Raw genomic sequence first — 17,732 nt, forward strand, 5'->3', positions numbered from 1 at the left:
ATAAATAAATAAAATCTTTAAAAAATAATAAAATATAAAAGAGTAACTTTTTAAAAGTGATCTCTTGCAGTCCTCAATATTTTTCATTGTGCTTACTGCAATACCGCAAACCTTGAATAACACCATGAGACCCACATGAAGTTGGAAGTGCTCCCAAACAGCAGAAAAATGTCATGACATTACAGGAAAAAGTTGAATTGTTTTACATGTACTGTAGATTGTGATCTGAAGCTGTGGTTGCCCACCATTTCAAGATAAAGGAGTCCAGTGTAAGAATGATCGTGAAAGAAAGAAAAGAAAGAAAGAAAAGAAAAAGAGAAAGAAGAAAAAGAAGAAAGAAAGAAAGAAAGAAAGAAGAAAGAAAGAAAGAAAGAAAGAAAGAAAGAAAGAAAGAAAGAAAGAAAATGGAATTCATGAAGCTGTCCGGAATGAAAATCTTGCACTTTTTGTGATATTTAAAAAAATCTCATAATGAAAATGCAACTTTTATGTGCGTGCAGAATTGCAATAAGAAAGGCATATCTAAGCAGCAATGTATAGCCAAACTGTGGAAGGAGCCTTGGTGTCCATCGAAAGATGAATGGATAAAGAAGATGTGGTCTATGTATACAATGGAATATTACTCAGCCATTAGAAACGACAAATACCCACCATTTGCTTTGACGTGGATGGAACTGGAAGGTATTATGCTGAGTGAAATAAGTCAATCAGAGAAGGACAAACATTATTTGGTCTCATTCGTTTGGGGAATATAGAGAATAGTGAAAGGGAATAAAGGGGAAAGGAGAGAAAATGAGTGAAAATATCATTGAGGATGACAGTACATGAGAGACTCCTAACTCTGGGAAACGAACAAGGGGTAGTGGAAAGGGGGGTGGGCAGGGGGTTGGGGTGACTGGGTGACAGGCACTGAGGGGAGCACTTGACGAGATGAACACTGGGTGATATGCTATATACGTTGGCAAACTGAACTCCAAAAAAAGAAAAAAAAAAAGAAAGGCATATCTATAGACTCTAACATAATTCAAGAAAAAAAAACTATATGAGAACTTAAAATAGAAGGAAGGCAAAAGATCTAAAGCTAATGCATTTACTGCCAGCAAAGGATGGTTTGATAATTTTAGAAAGAGCTTTGGCTTAAAAAAAATGTCAGGATAACAAGAGAGGCAACTTCTGACAACCATGTGGCAGCAGATGAATTCCCAGGTGCCATTACAAAAATCACTGAAGAGAAATGATATATGCCTGAGCAGGTATTTAATGCAAATGAAAAGTGCTTTATTCTGGAAAAAAATGCCACAGAGAACATTATTAACAAGGGAGAGAAGTGATCATCAGGATTTACGGCAGAGAGAAACAGGTTAACAAATGCAGTTAGGGTTATGATCAGGACTGTTATTATCTATAAAGCTGCTAGCTCCCAAGTCTTAGAGAGAAAAGATAAATACCAGCTGCCAGTCTTCTGGTTACACAAGAAGAAGGCCTGGACATTGAGAACCCTTTGTCTGGATTGATTCTATAGATGCTTTGTCCCTGAAGTCATGAAGTACCTTGCCAGTAAGGGACTATTTTTTAAAGTTCTTTTGATATTCAGCAATGCTGCTGGAGACTCCAAGCCCCATGAATTCAACACCAAAGTCTACTTGCCCTCAAACACAGTGTCTCTAATCTAGCCTCTAGATGAGAGTTTCATAAGGACCTTTAAGGCTCCTTACACATACATACACTATATGGAAAAGATTGTCAACACTATGGAAGAGAAAATCCTGCAAGTCTAGAAGGATTACACAATTGAAAATACCATCACTGTTATAGGAAAAGTAATAAAGGCCATCAGGTTCAAAAAAATAAATTCCTGCTGTAGAAAACTATATCTGAATGTTGTATGTATGTATGACTTTACAGGATTTATGACAACCAATCAAGAAAATCATGAAAGAGATTGTGGATATGACAAAAAAGTTGGAGGCTAAAGGTTTTCAGATATGGTTCTTGGAGAAATTTAAGAGCTAACAAACATGGCACCAGAGAAGGTAATAGAAGACAACTTGATAGAGATGAAAGCTTCTTAACCAGTATCAGACAATAAGAAAGAAGATGTAGAAAAAGGAGTGCCAGACAAAAGTCAGTTGCATTTCTATACACTAACAATGAAGCAGAAGTAAGAGAAATCAAGGAATCAATCCCATTCAAAATTGCACCAAAAACCATAAGACACCTAGGAATAAATATAGCCAAAGAGGTAAATTATCTGTACTCTGAAAAGTATAGAACATTTATGAAAGAAACTGAAGAAGGCATAAAGAAATGGAAAAACATTCCATGCTCATGGATGGAAGAACAAAACCTGTACCCAGAGAAATCTACACATTCAGTGCAATCCCTATCAAAAAACCATCAACTTTTTTCACAGAGCTGGAACAAAAAATCCTAAAATTTTTATGGAACAAGAAAAGACCCTCAACAGCCCAAAGGTATGTTGAAAAGAAAAACAAAGCTGGTGGCATCACAATTTCAGACTTCAAGCTCTATTACAAATCTATAATCATCAAGATAGTATGCTATTGGCACAAAACAGACACATAAATCAATGGAATAGTAGAACCCAGAATGGACCCTCAATTCTATGGTCAACTAATCTTTGACAAAATAGGAAAGAATATCCAATGGAAAAAGGACAACCACATACAAAAGAATGAAATTGGACCACTTCCTTACACGATATACAAAAATAAACTCAAAATGAATGAAAGACCTAAATGTGAGACAGGAGTCCATCAAAATCCTAGAGAACACATACAGAAACCTCTTTGACCTTGGCCTTCTTATCAGACATGTTGCCAGATGCTAGGGAAATAAAAGCAAAAATGAACCACTGGGACATCATCTGGATAAAAAGCTTTTGCACAGCAAAGGAAACAGCTGAGAAAAATAAAGCAATCTACAGAATGGGAAAAGATACCTGCAAATGATTTATCAGATAAAGGGCTAGTATATAAAAACCTATGAAGAATTTATCAAACTCAACACTCAAAAAAAAAAAACAAAAAAAATCTAATCAAGAAATAGGCAGAAGACATGAACAAACATTTCTCCAAAGAAGACATACAATGGCCAACAGACACATGAAAAAAATGCTCACATCACTCACCATCAGGAAAATACAAATCAAAACCACAATGAGATACCGCTTCACACCAGTCAGAATGGCTAAAATTAACAACTCAGGAAAAAGCAGATGTTGGTGAGGATCCAGAGAAAGGGGAACCTTCTTACACTACTGGTACGAATGGTACAGCCACTCTAGAAAACAGTATAGAGGTTCCTTAAAAAGTTAAAAATATAACTACCCTATGACCCAGCAATTGCACTACTAGTTATATATCCAAAGGATACAAACATAGTGATTCAAAGGGATACATGCATCCCAATGTTTATAGCAGCAATATTCACAATAGCCAAACTATAGAAAGAGTCCAGATGTCCATTGACAAATGAATGGATAAAGAACATGTGGGGTGTGTATACACACACATATATATGAATATTACTCAGTCATCAAAATTGAAATCTTGCCATTTGCAGTGATGTGGATAGAACTAGAGGATATTGTGTTAAGCAAAGTAAGTCAATCAAAGAAAGAAAAATACTGTATGAGTTCACTCATATGTGGAATTTAAGAAACAAAACAGATGAACAAAGGGAAAGGAAGTAAAAATAAAAGAAGATGAAAACATAGAGGGAGGCAAAGCATAAGAGACTCTTAACTATAGAAAGCAAATTAAGGGTTGCTGGAGGGGAGATGGGTGGGGGAATAGGGTAACTGGGTGATGGGCATTAAGGAGAGCACTTGATTCAATGAGCACTGTGTGTTACATATGACTGATGAATCAACAGATACTACCCCTTAAACTAATAATACAGATTATGTTAACTAAACTGAATTTAAATTTAAAAAATTCTTCAAAAAGTAGTGCCAGAAAACAGATAATCTGGCAGAAGGGCACTGATTATTCAAGACTTCTTTTGACTTCTTTTTTGACAATGGACCCTTCTATGATATAGGCACTGAAACTAAAGCAAATGGTAAAAGGATTAGTACCATATAGTAACATTTTCAGAAAAATGGAAATGCAAAAAGTCAGAAAAAAAGTATAATGTATTTCCAGGAAGTTATGCCAGGTGCTCCTGCCTCTCTTGCTTCCCCTTCTCCCTCCTACACTTCTGCCACTCCTAAGACAGCAAAACCAACCCCTTCTCTTCCACAGCCTATTCAGCATGAAGACAAAGATGAAGACCTTTATGATGGTCTCCTGGTCTCCTTCCACTTAATGAATATTGCATAATCATCCCACTAAACAGTTAAAAACTTATATGTTGTGTATAAGTATCCTTTGTGCAAAAATCTAAGAGCTGTACTGCAAAGAAGTGTATGAGATATTCTATGTCATCATCTTTCTCATTGCCTAAGTATCATGTAGAATATTGTGTGTAAGACTTGTGCAGAAGTAGATAGCCTATCCTAACATGGGCATAATGTGAATGATATTCAATATAAAATTAATAATGTGCTAGGTTTCCCACTACTTTATAACTTTTAAAGAATTACATTACCATACAATATGCCCTTCTCTCTCATAATTAGAGAAACTGAGCTTATCATCACAGTAGGTTTTTTTTAAATGTAACTATTTTCCCAATACTGCATTATGAAAATAACTGTAATAGCATATGCCATAAAAATTTTATAACAATTAATTCATCACTGTATAGACTCACTGCCATGTAGCAATTGTATCGATTATACTAGGTTACCATAAAGTAATCATATTACTGCTTCATTATCAATGCATAAACTGTTATAGCTGTAAATAAAGACAATTTTTTTCACATTATCCTTTCATTTTTCATTTCAGTGTTAGTAATAAGTATAATGTCCACAATGTTTTTTATCATAGAAGACAGCATTGATGTAAGTACTGACAATTCATCTTGTAAACAGACATAATAAATTTACATTATCAGTAAATACAGTACAATACGTTAAGTGTATTTTCTCTATGATTTCTTTTCTTTTCTTTTTTAGAAAGAGAGAGAGAGCATGATCTATCAGAGGTGGGGAAGGGCAGAGGGGAGAAGAGAAAAATCTCAAGCAGGCTCCACACCTGGCACAGAGCTCAATGTAGGGCTTGATCTCACAACACTGAGATCATGACCTGAGCTGAAATCGAGAGAAGAAGGCTTAACCAACTGAGCCACACAGGCACCCCTACCTTATGATTTTCTAATAACAATTTCTTTTTGCTAGCTTATTTTATTGTAAGAATCCATTATATACTACATACAAAATACGTGTTAATAGTTTATATTATTCATAAGGCTTCTGGTCAATAGTAGACTACGTAGTTTGGGGGAGTTAAAAGTTACTATGTGGAGGGGCACCGGGGTAGCTCAGTCAGTTGAGCATCCAACTCTTAATTTTAGCTCAGGACATGATCTTAAGGTTCTGAGATTGAGTCCTGCCTCTTGCTCCATGCGGAGCAAGGAATAGGCTTGAAATTCTCTCTCTCTCCCTCTGCCCCCCATATTCATGCAACCATGTGCTCACTCTCAACATCTCAAATAATCTTAAAAAAAAGTTTCTATGTGGATTTTCCACTGCACAGGAGGTCCATGCCCCTAACCCCATTGTTCAAGAATCAATTGCATATATAATAGTTATATCTTTATTGAAGATTATAGCTTTTTAAAATTAAGAATGTCCTAATAAATGTAACATATACTTTGAAATAATTTGTATCCTGCTTTATTTCAATTTGTATGTGTGCAGAATATCTTCGTTCATCCCTACATTTTATTTTTGCCATACACACACATATATATATTTTTAAAGATTTTATTTATTTATTCATGAGAGACACAGAGAGAGAGAGAGAGAGAGGCAGAGACATAGGCAGAGGGAGAAGCAGGCTCCATGCAGGGAGCCCAACGTGGGACTCGATCCTGGGTTTCCAGGATCACACCCTGGGCCAAAGGCTGTGCTAAACCGCTGAGCCACCTGGGCTGCCCTACACATATATTTTTGAGATTTTATTTATTCATGAGAGACACACAAAGAGGCAGAGTCATAGAGGAAAAAGCAGGTTCCCCACCAGGAGCCTCATGCCGAACTCAATCCCAGGACCCTGGGATCACAACCTGAGCCAAAGGTAGATGCTCAATCACTAAGCCACCCAGATGCATATATATACTCTAAAGTAGGTTCCATGCCCAGCATGGGGCTTAAACTCATGGTCCCAAAATCAAGAGTCATAAGCTCTATTGACTGAGCCAGCCAGTCACCCCTTTATATTTTGCTTTAAATCTTTTTCAATAATTTTGTCTTAGGTGTATCTTCTGTATTTTCACTCAATTTGAGAAATTTTGCCTTTTATTTATTTTTAAAGATTTTATTTATTTAGTCATGAGAGACAAAGAAAGAGAGGCAGAGACATAGAGGGAGAAGCAGGCTCCAACAGGGAGCCCGATGGGGGACACACCCTAGACCCTAGGAAGGCAGACACTCTACCACTGAGCCACCCTGGCATCCCAAATTTTGTCATTTATTATAAATACCTAATTTACATTTATGTTTCTTCATATAAAGTCTAAAAGATGGTCATAGCCCTTAATATCTTTGTAATCTAAATGAGCAGCTTATAATGGTAATTCATACTGACATTGTATATTTAATTCATTAATTCCTAAAGTCTGGAATTAAGCTGGATACATTTTTAGTACAAACCAGTATTAGTCTATACTTTATTGATTTTGACCTCTCAGCCCCCACCCAGAGGATATTTGGCAATGTCTGGAGATATTTTTGATCAATACAACTTGAGAAGGGTGCTACTGGTATCTAGTGAATCTACATTATGAAGTTTCATTAGTATATAAAATATCTAATCAACCAGTTAAATTAAAAACCTCAAGTAAGTCCATTGCTTAATGTCACTGTATCTATCTTTTGGAAAATAAACTAAACAGCTGAAAAAAATTTTTTTCCATAAACCAGCATTGGTTTATTTGGGCCAAATGCATGCCTTGTTGCTTGTTTATATTCTAGCAGTGGCACTGCTCTGCTGTAAACACTGGAAGGAGGCTGCCCTCAAGCAATCTAGCAGATCACTAAGCCAGAGAACAAATGCCACAAGATTCTTAAATGTATAGTTTTGAATGTTGTGGAATGTAGAGGTAGGCGTTCACTGTGGCAAATGTGGTGGGACACATGGGTTTGGAGCATGCTCAGAACCAGCTGTTCTAGAAGGACAGCCTTGGGCCCACCCTGACTTGACAAGGCAACCAAAATCTGCTTCAGGTTCAGCTGAAAAAAGCCGATTTTTTTTTGTTGTTGTTGTTTTGTTTTTGTTTTGTTTTCTTTCTTTTTTTTTTAATTTTTTTTCAAATTTTATTTATTTATGATAGTCACACACAGAGAGAGAGAGAGGCAGAGACAGAGGCAGAGGGAGAAGCAGGCTCCATACTGGGAGCCAGACATAGGACTTGATCCCGGGACTCCAGGATCACGCTCTGGGCCAAAGGCAGGCGCTAATCCGCTGAGCCACCTAGGGATCCCCAGAATATTATTGAACTCAGTTACTATTTTTTATTATTTTTTCTATATATTATTTAGTGGTTCCCATCCATCTGAATATGTATTTTACATACTTAAGATATTACAATTTTGGACATCTAACTTCCAGAATTAAAGGTAAAAAGAATGAAGATAAATGTTTCTTAGGCATTGAAATAGACAGGAAATATGTGGGATTGGAGCATGATAGAAGGTAAGGATTACAGTACCCTAAACAAGAGACAGAAATAGGCGTCCATATTGAGGCAGCATTCAAGAGGACAAAGAGTAAGAGCCAAGAATAAATTGCAGGACTGATCCAGCAAGGGAAATGTGAAACAGAATAAAGTTAAGAAGAAAAGTAACAGAAAAAATATTAGAAACCATGGGCAGATCTGAGAGGTAAGTCAGAACCAATTCAAATTTTAAGTTTCTTTTTCAATAAGATAAGCTGCATTTATTTGTAGATCTCTGAATATTTATCACAAATTACACACCTCCATTATGTTAATACTCAAATTGATTTCCTATGTTGATAGTTATACTACAGCTACACATAATCTGTTAATTACAGATTGGTTATGATTGTATATACTAATCAGATGGACAAATGTTTCCCTATGCCACAAGGAACTGTTTGATTTTGAGTAAATCTTAAAACCCTCTAAACCATCCATTTCCTCATAGGGACAATGACTATTTAATAAGATAATGCAGACATATAAAACATTCAATATAGTATCTATCATGTTGTAGACAATAAATGTTAGATAATTTAACATTATATTCATAGGAAAAACTATATTAATTTAGTTTACCCTTGTTCTAATTAGTGTATAACTTCTCTAATTCATTCTTGGATGCTTGTGGCTTCAAATAGTTTGGAAAGATTTTTTCCTTTACAGTCCTTTAAATATAATGATGATCATTAGTGTCCAGATTATGCAAGAATTTTTTTATTTTAAATGTTTAATTTTTGTTAGTAACATAGTGTTATATTAGTTTCAGGTATACAATACAGGCATTCAAAAATTCCATACATCACCCAGTGCTCAACACAACACTCCTTAATCCCTATCACCTATTTCATTCATTCCCCCACTCACTTCCCCTCTTGTAACCATCAGTTTGTCCTCCATAGTTAGGAGTCTTTTCTCGATTTATTTCTCTTTTTTTCCCCTTTGCTCATTGTTTTGTTTCTTAAATTCCACATGAGTGAAGTCATATGGTATGTCTTTCTCTCACTGATTAATTTCACTTAGAATTATACTCTCTAGCTCTATCCATGTTATTGCAAATTCCAAGATTCCATTCTTTTTCATAGCTGAGTATTATTCCATTATACACATACATATGTACATACACACCACATCTTCTTTATCCATTCATCAACTGATAGACACTTGGGCTGGCTATTGTAAATAAGGCTGCTATAAACATAGGGGTGCATAAATACCTTTGAATTAGTGTTTCTGTATTCTTTCAGTAAATACCCAGTAGTGTAATTGCTGAATCATAGGTCTATTTTTAACTTTTTGAGGAAACTCCCTACTGTTTTCTACAGTGGCTATATCAGTTTCTCCACAGCCTTGCCAATTCTTGTTGTTTCTTGTGTTGTGGAATTTAGTCATTCTGACACCTGATGGGTGTGAGGTGACATCTCATTGTGGTTTTGATTTGCATCTCGTGATGAATAAGTGATGTTGAGCATCTTTTCATGAGTCTGTTGTCCGAGTGAATGTCTTCTTTGGAGAAATGTTTATTCATGTCTTCTGCTCATTTTTAATTAGATTATTTGGGTTTGAGGTGCTGAGTTGTTTAAGTTATGTCATTAGCAAATATTTTTTTCCCATTCTGTAGGTTGCCTTTTCATTTTGTTGATTGTTTCCCTCACTGTGCAGAACCTTTTTATTTTGATGTAGTCCCAACGGTTTACTTTTGGTTTTGTTTCCATTGCCTCAGGAGATATACCTAGAAAGTTGCTGCAACTGATGTCAAAGAGCTCACTGCCTGTCTTCTCTTTTAGGATTTTTATATTCTTAGGAAGTCTCACATTTAGGTCTTTAATCCATTTTGATTTTATTTTTGTGTATGGTGTAAGAAAGTGGTCCAGGTTTTTTTCTATTGCATGTTGCTGTCCAGATTTCCCAACACCAGTCCTTGAAGAGACTATCCTTTTCCCACTAGATAGTCTTTCCTGCTTTGTTGAAGATTAATTGATCATATAGTTGTGAGTTTATTTCTGGGTTTTCTATTCCATTCTATTGATCTATATGCCTATTTTTGTGCCAGTACTGTATTGATTACTACAGCTCCGTAATATAACTTGAAGTCTGGAATTGTGATACCTCCAGCTTAGGTGTTTTTTTTTTTTTTTTCAGGATTGCTTTGGCTATTCGAGGTCTTTTTTTCCACATGAACTTTAGGATTGTTTGTTCTAGCTCTGTGAAAAATGTTGGTATTTTGATAGGGATTGCATTAAATGTATAGATTTCTTTGGGTAGTATAGACAATATTTGTTCTTCTAGTCCATTTATTTGTGTTCTGTTGATTTTACTTCATCAGTGTTTTATAGCTTTCAGAGTACAAGTCTTTCACCTGTTAGGTTAGGTTTATTCCTAAGTATATTATTATTTTTAGTGCAATTGTAAACGCAATAGATTTCTGTATACTGATTCTGTATTCTGTGACTTTACTCATTTCATTGATCAGTTCTAGCATATTTTTGGTGGAATCTTTCAGGTTTTCTATATATAGTATCATGTCATCTGCAAATACTGAAAGTTCTACTTCTTCCTTACTATGTGGATGCCTTTTATTTATTTTGTCTGATGGCTGTCGCTAAGGCTTTCAGTACCATTGAATAATAGTGAGAACGGACATCCTTGTCTTGTTCCTAACCTTACAAGAAAATCTCAGTTTTTTCTCATTAAGGATAATGTTAAGCTGTGGGTTTTTCATATATGGCCTTTATTATGTTAAGATATGTTTCCTCTAAACCTCCTTTGTGGAAGGTTTTTATCATGAATGGATGTTGTACCTTTGTCAAATGCTTTTTCTGTATCTTCTGAAATGATTGCATGGTTCTTATCCTTTCTCTTATTGATGTGACATATCACCTTGATTGATTTTTGTGAATATTGAACGAACTTTGCAACTCAGAAATAAATCCCACTTTATCATGGTGAATGACTTTTTTTTAGTATACTGTTGGATTCAGTTTGCTTGTACTTTGTTGAAGGTTTTGTGTTTATGGATAAACATAGGATATTAGCCTATAGTACTCTTTTTATAGTGGTATCTTTATCTGGTTTTGGTGTCAAGGAAATGCTGGCCTCATAAAATGAATTTGGAATTTTTCTTCCTTTTCTATTTTTTGGAATAGTTTGAGAATAGGTATTAACTCTTCTTTAAATGTTTGGTAGAATTCACCTAATGAAGCTTTCTGGTCCTGGATTTTTGTTTGTTGAGAGTTTTTTGATTACTGACTCAATTTCATTGCTGGTAATTTGTCTGTTCAAGTTTTCTACTTCTCCTTGTTTCATTTTTGGTAGTTAATATGTTTTTAGGAATTTATTCATTTCTTCTAGGCTGTCTAATTTGTTAGCAGACAGTTTTTCATAATGTTCTTACAACTGTTTGTATATCTTTGGCAATGGTTGTTATTTCTCCTCTCTCATTTGTGATTTTGAGTCCTTTCTCTTTTTCTTGAGAAGTATGGTTAGAAGTTTATCAATTTTATTGATTTTTTTCCCAAAGAAGTAGCTACTGATTTCATTGATCTGTTCTACATGTATTTGTTTTTTAGCTTCTATATAATTTACTTATGCTTTAATGTTCATTATTTCCTTCCTTCTTCTGGTTTTAGGTTCTGTTTGTTGTTCTTTTTCTAGCTCTTTTAAGTGTAAAAGTTATACTATTTGAAATTTTCCTCGCTTCTTAAAGTAGGCCTGTATTTCTATAAACTTTCTTCTTAGAACCAGTTTTCCTTTATCCCAAAAGTTTCAGACCACTGTGTTTTCATGTTCATTTGTTTCCATGTGGTTTTTAAATTTCTTCTTTAATTTCCTGGTTGGCCCCACTCATTGTTTAGTAGCATGTTATTTAACCTCCACGTATTTGTGGTCTTTCTAGATTTTTTTTTAATGTTGACTTCTAGTTTCATAGTGTTGTGGTCCAAAAAGAGGCATAGTATGATTTTCATCTTCTTGAACTTGTTGAGGCTTGTTTTGTGGCCTAATATGTGGCCTATTCTAAAAAACTTTCCATGTGCACTTGAATGTGTATTCTGCTGTGTTAGTATGGAATGTTCTAAATATCTGTTAAATCCATCTGATCCAATGTGTCATTCAAAGCCACTGTTTCCTTGTTTATTTTCTGTTTAGATTATCTGTCCATTGATGCAAGTGGAGTGTTAAAATCCCCTACTATATTTTATTACTATGGATTAGTTCCTTTATGTTATTAACTTTTTAAAAAAAATTTTATTTATTATTTATGATAGTCACAGAGAGAGAGAGAGAGAGAGAGAGAGGCAGAGACACAGGCAGAGGGAGAAGCAGGCTCCATGCCCAGGAAGCCCGACGTGGGATTCAATCCCGGGTCTCCAGGATTGCGTCCTGGGCCAAAGGCAGGTGCCAAACCGCTGCGCCACCCAAGGATCCTTGTTATTAACTGTTTTATGTATTTGCGTGCCAATATTGAATGCATAAATATTTATCATTGCTATCTCTTTTTGTTGGATTGTCTCCCTTATGATTATATAGTATCCTTCTTTGTCTATTTAAAGTCTAGTTTGTACAATGTAAGTATTCCTACTCTGGCTTTCTTTTGATATCCATTTGCATAATAAACTTTCTCCATCCTCACACATTCAATCTGCAGGTGTCATTAGGTCTTGTAGGTAGCATATAGATGGGCTTTTTTTTTTTTTTAATCTATTCTGTCTAGCCTATGTCTTTTCATTGGAGCATTTAGTCCATTTACATTTAAGGTAATTACAGATAATATATATTTATTTATCACTTCATTGTCTTTTAGTTGTTTCTGAAGATTATCTGATTTTTTTAAACTTTCTTTCATTAACATTTCTTTCATTTCTTTAGTTCATTTGTTTAGAGATATATTTGGATTTCTTTACCTTTACACATTACTTATCTATTAGTGGGTTTTGATATATGGTTACTATTAGGTTTACATATAACCTCTTCTGCACATAGCGACCTTTATTAAATTGATGGTTGTTTAACTTTGAGCCCATTCTTTTCTCCTTTTCTCCCCATGTGTTAAGCATATGTTGCTACATTTTATCCTTTAATTTTGTGAGTTTCTTGACTGATATTTTACAGGAATATTCTTGCCTCTCTTTTGTTTTCTACCTTTATAATCTCACTCTTGGTCTCTTTTTTACTACTCAGAGTTCCCTGTAATATTTCTTGCAGGATGGTTTAGTGGTCATGAACTCATTTAGGGTTGTTTGTCTAGGAAATCCTTTATTTCTCCTTCCATTCTGAATGATAGCTTTGCTGGATAGAGTAGTTTTGGCTACAGATTTTTCCCTTTCAGTATTTTGAATATATCATGCCATTTTCTCATGGCTTGCAAAGTTTCTGTTGAAAAAGTCTCATGCTAGCCTTATGGGTTTCCCTTGTAAGGTACTGTTTTCTTTTGTCTTACTGCTTTAAATTTTTTATCACTATATTTTGCAAACTTAATTAATATCTTGGCTATATGTCTGCTTCTGTTGATTTTGATGAGTGTTCTCTGTGCGTCTCAGATCTGGATATCTGTTTTTCCCCAGATTAGGGAAGTTTTCAACTATTGTCTCTTCAAATAAATTACTTGCCCCCTTTTCTGTCTCTTCTTCTTCTGGGATTCCCATAACATAAATGTTATTATGTTTAACGGAATCACTGAGTTTCCTAAGTTTATTCTCATTATGCATAATTCTTTTTTCTCTCTTTTGTTCAGCTTGATTACTTTCCATTACTCTGTCTACCAGGTCACTAATTTGCTCCTCTGCTTCTTCCAACCTGTTGTTCATTCTATCAAGCACATTTCTCATCTCATTTATTGAGCCCTTTATCTCTGCTATGTTATTCCTTATCTCTGTGTTAAGGGTCTCACTAATGTCTTCCTCTCTTAAGTCCAGTGAATAGCCTTATGATTACTACTTTAAATTCTGTCAGGCATGTTATCTATTTTGCTTAGCTCTCTGACTGTGGCCTCATCCAGTCTTTCATTTGGGATAATTTTCTGTCTTCCCATTTTGTCTAAGTTTTGATGCCTGTTTCTCTGTGTTAGTAAAGTCAGCTATGTCTCCTGTTCTTGAGGTTAATAGCTTTATGAAGAAGAGATCCTGGATTGCCTTGAGCCTAACACTCCCAAGAAGGTCTCCAATGTGTGTGCTGTGTGTACTCTGCTATTTTGTCCTGGCCACTTTATGCTTCAGGCCAATAAACTGCAGAGGCTCTCTTTCCCCTGTTGTGGGTACTGTTTGGTCCCTGGTCTGAATGTGGTACATTTTTTTTTTTTTGGCTGTGTACATAGGGTGCTTTATTCTCCATAGAGTGATACATGCTAAGATGGGTTGGGCTTGGGCCAATGTCCCCATATGTACAGAACTGAATAAAGTGGGTCTCTGAGAAGAAGTCTGATTTGCCTTGATGTGGAAAGGGAGAGGGGGAAGATGGAGATGGACATTACAACCAGAGATGTGTTCAGTCCTGTGCTGGTTCTGGCCTGGAATGCAGGGAGATAAGGCAGCTCTTAGGGTAGTCACTTCCAGGCTGGGGCTCCCTGCCGAGCTTGGAGGGCCTTCTGTACCACATCTTCCCACCGGGCATCTGAGATCTCCCGAGCCCAGGCAGGAACCCCTGGTGCAGGCAGGCTTACTTCAGCCATTGTCCTTTTCACCAGCTCCACATGTTCCGGGTCCATGGGAATAGAGCTGTGGTTGCTCAGTCTGGTAGCTCCCTCCTCCTCTTCATGGTTGCTGTCTACTGGTGGGTCTGGCAAATGAAGCCCCAGTGCCTGGATCCGATCCTGAATATCAGCAACTACATCTTCACTACCCCCACCGGTGCCAGCTCCACCTCCTCTTGTTCAGGATCTTGGTTCAGGGGCTGATAGGAGTAGCCAGCTGGGCCTGCCCCGTTTCCTCCTGCTCTTCCTCAGGCTCCTCGCTGCTCCAATCCCCAGTGCCTTCTGTTAGGGCCCTGGTGTGGCCCCAGTTCCTCAGACTGATTGGGGAAAATATGCTCGGGGCCCATGGTGTCTCCCCCTAGAACTACTGCTGCCATCTGGGCAGGGGCCGCTCGGAGCCCGCGGCTGAACCCCTGAATGTGGTACATTTTAACTAGTTCTGTTTGTGAAGTGAGACCTATCACCACCACCATCAAAACTGAGGCACCACAAAACTTCCTTGTCAGGAGACACAGTGACAGATGAGCTGGCCTTCTGGAAGGGGCTTGCCACGCTGGGACTGAGGCAAATCTGCCCAGGAGTGGTGGTTCCACTGGAGTGTGGAGGAGGCAGGGCCTAGTGTTACTTGGTGAATATTAGCACTGTACTGTTTTCCAAAGATGGCCTTTTGCTTATGCTGAAGGCTGAGGGAGGGAAATGGCATTGGCCAGTTTCTTTGTTCACAGTGGAGTCTCTCCATGAACAATGCCTCTCTGGGATGTGCAAATATCCTCCAAGATAAGAAAATATCCTCCCCACTGTGTGTCCCAGGCATTCTTTAGATCACTGTTTCCATGCTGTATGTCTGAGATTGTTTTCCTGCACTCTCTCCTAGAGCAGCCTCAGTGCCCTCTGGCCTCTTTCCTACTGACCTTTAACACTCCAGGCCTTAAGTCCTGCTGCTTATAAAAACTCATTGAGTCCCTTTCACTTTCCAAGCTGATTCCATGGGGTTCTTTTTCTGTGTGTGCTCTTATGTGCTAGTGTGTTCTCTCACCCTTCTCCATGACTGTGGCTCCCTCCTCACTGCAGTAGTCACCATCCATTTTCCTCCTAAACTATGTCTCCACACATCTTACCTTTTTCTATGTAGCTTCTTCTTTTCCTTTAGTTGTAGGGTTTGTTCTGCCAGTCTTTAGGTCAATTTCTGGGGTATTTAGGATGATCTGATAGTTACCTAGTTGAATTCCTGAGACAAGGTAAGCCTAGGATTCTTCTCCGTCATCAACTTTCAACCTCTATGCAAGTTTCTAGTAAATTCATATATGTTGAAAGAGAGTAATTACCCCATGCTGTAAATTACCCCATGCTTCTGTATTGAATATACTCTTACCTTTTTTTTTTTTTAAGCCAAATTACTTTGCTGATCCTATCTAATTTCCTGTCTTTAAGGTGTTATTTAATCTTTTAAGTTGCTATCCTGCTTGGTGTATTACAACTCTCTACAACCCTCTGGTTGTATTTTTACACAATATATCACTATTTTATTACCTCACCTATGCAACTAATCCTTAAGCCTCTCTTTATGAATTATTTCTCTTACATTTATGCTTATAGCACATCCTGATTATCTGCACATTTTCATAGTTATTTCACATCTAAATCATTAATAAAAATGTTTAAAAGCATACTGTCCCAATAACCATAGTATCCAAATGGCATTTCAATATGATTTTGGATCTTAAAATATCTATTCTGTGATTACATTTCCTGAGTTTAAATCCATGTAACAGTACTTCTTTATTATAAGAATTCCAATTAATTTTTCAAGAAAGTTTTATGAGATACTTTTTTATTCTTCAGCAATGATGAAACTGCATTTATTTAACCAACTGCAGCACTATTGAAACCTCCTGATACCAAATGTTTTTTCACAGCCTCTCATTACTTCAGGGGTTAGAAGTTACAAAGGGAGGATGTAAAAACTCAACTATCGTAATATTAGGAAAACAGTTCCACAAGGAACATTGGCACCTGATTACTAACGAAAACTTTTCCTGTCTGTAAAGGGAATCTATGTGGTTAAAAGCAGGGATATAATCACCCTGGAATGACATACTCTCAAGTCTAAGACACTAACATTCAAAACAATTTGAGTGCATTTAATTTACAATACTCATGAATTTTAGGATTTTGAGTTTTTGTGTGAAACCAAAACTATCTCTGTGGTGCTGACCCTCCACATATACCTCCAGATTCTCCAGTTTACAGACAAACATAATATTCTGGCACTCTCACATAAAAAAAGAACAAGACTAATGCTTCATACTCTTTGTAGACTTATCTCTCTCAGCCATATCCATTGTTAAATTCCAAGTTAAATTGTCTAATCAATTTTAAAATAAATATGATCACTGCCCCTAAAGTTAAACTGAAATATTAAATAAGCAGCAAAATGAAAAAGTATAACTCATTCAATATCTACTGTACAATTAAATTACTCAAAATATACATATATGGGCTTAAAATAGTGAATAAAAATAGCAATGATTTTTTTGTCATTTTTCTTTATAAAAGCAAATGGCAATGGTGATGATAAAATGAACACTTTTTGTTAAACATGCTTTAAAGATGAAGCAAATTTGTTTTTTCACTTGTCTTGATTTCAAATGTTAAAACTATTTATAATAAAACAAAAAAGCCTTTCACAGTTGTTGACAATAATAAAACTGAAACAAAAGAAACAATTTGGTATGATTGAAAAAAACACTAGGTGACAATGGTAGACATCAATTGTCCCACTGAGGTTCTCTCACTAGCTGAGCAAATCAAGGTAAAAATTTTTGTTAACTACAAAATACAATATTTAAATATAGCATTAGATCAAAGCCTTTTAGTAACAGAAACATTTACTGAACACCTATACCTGCTACGCAATGTTCTGAGTGTTTTACATATATTATTAATCCTCATAAATTTAATAAGTATTATTATCATACCATTTGAACAGATGAGGAACCTCAAGTACAAAGAAATTGTATGACCTGCCCAAGGTCAGATAGCTATTATAAAAGCTAAAATATCAACCTAGGAGGCCTGGCATTAAAATGTAGGAGAGGATGCGGAGAAAAGGGAACACTCTTACACTGTTGGTGGGAATGTGAACTGGTGCAGCCACTCTGGAAAACTGTGTGGGGTTCCTCAAAGAGTTAAAAAT

General features: G+C 36.2%; 1 protein-coding gene and 1 pseudogene across 2 annotated transcripts in view; both read right to left on the reverse strand.

Moving 5' to 3' along the window:
- The window catches only part of PHYHIPL (phytanoyl-CoA 2-hydroxylase interacting protein like), a 77,494-nt gene that overhangs the window by 21,374 nt on the left and 38,388 nt on the right, over nt 1–17,732 (reverse strand). The gene's annotated exons all lie outside the window — the stretch shown is intronic.
- Nucleotides 12,727–17,705, reverse strand: LOC121486827 (annotated as a pseudogene).

This window comes from Vulpes lagopus, chromosome 3, assembly GCF_018345385.1.
Source record: "Vulpes lagopus strain Blue_001 chromosome 3, ASM1834538v1, whole genome shotgun sequence".
Lineage (NCBI taxonomy): Eukaryota > Metazoa > Chordata > Mammalia > Carnivora > Canidae > Vulpes > Vulpes lagopus.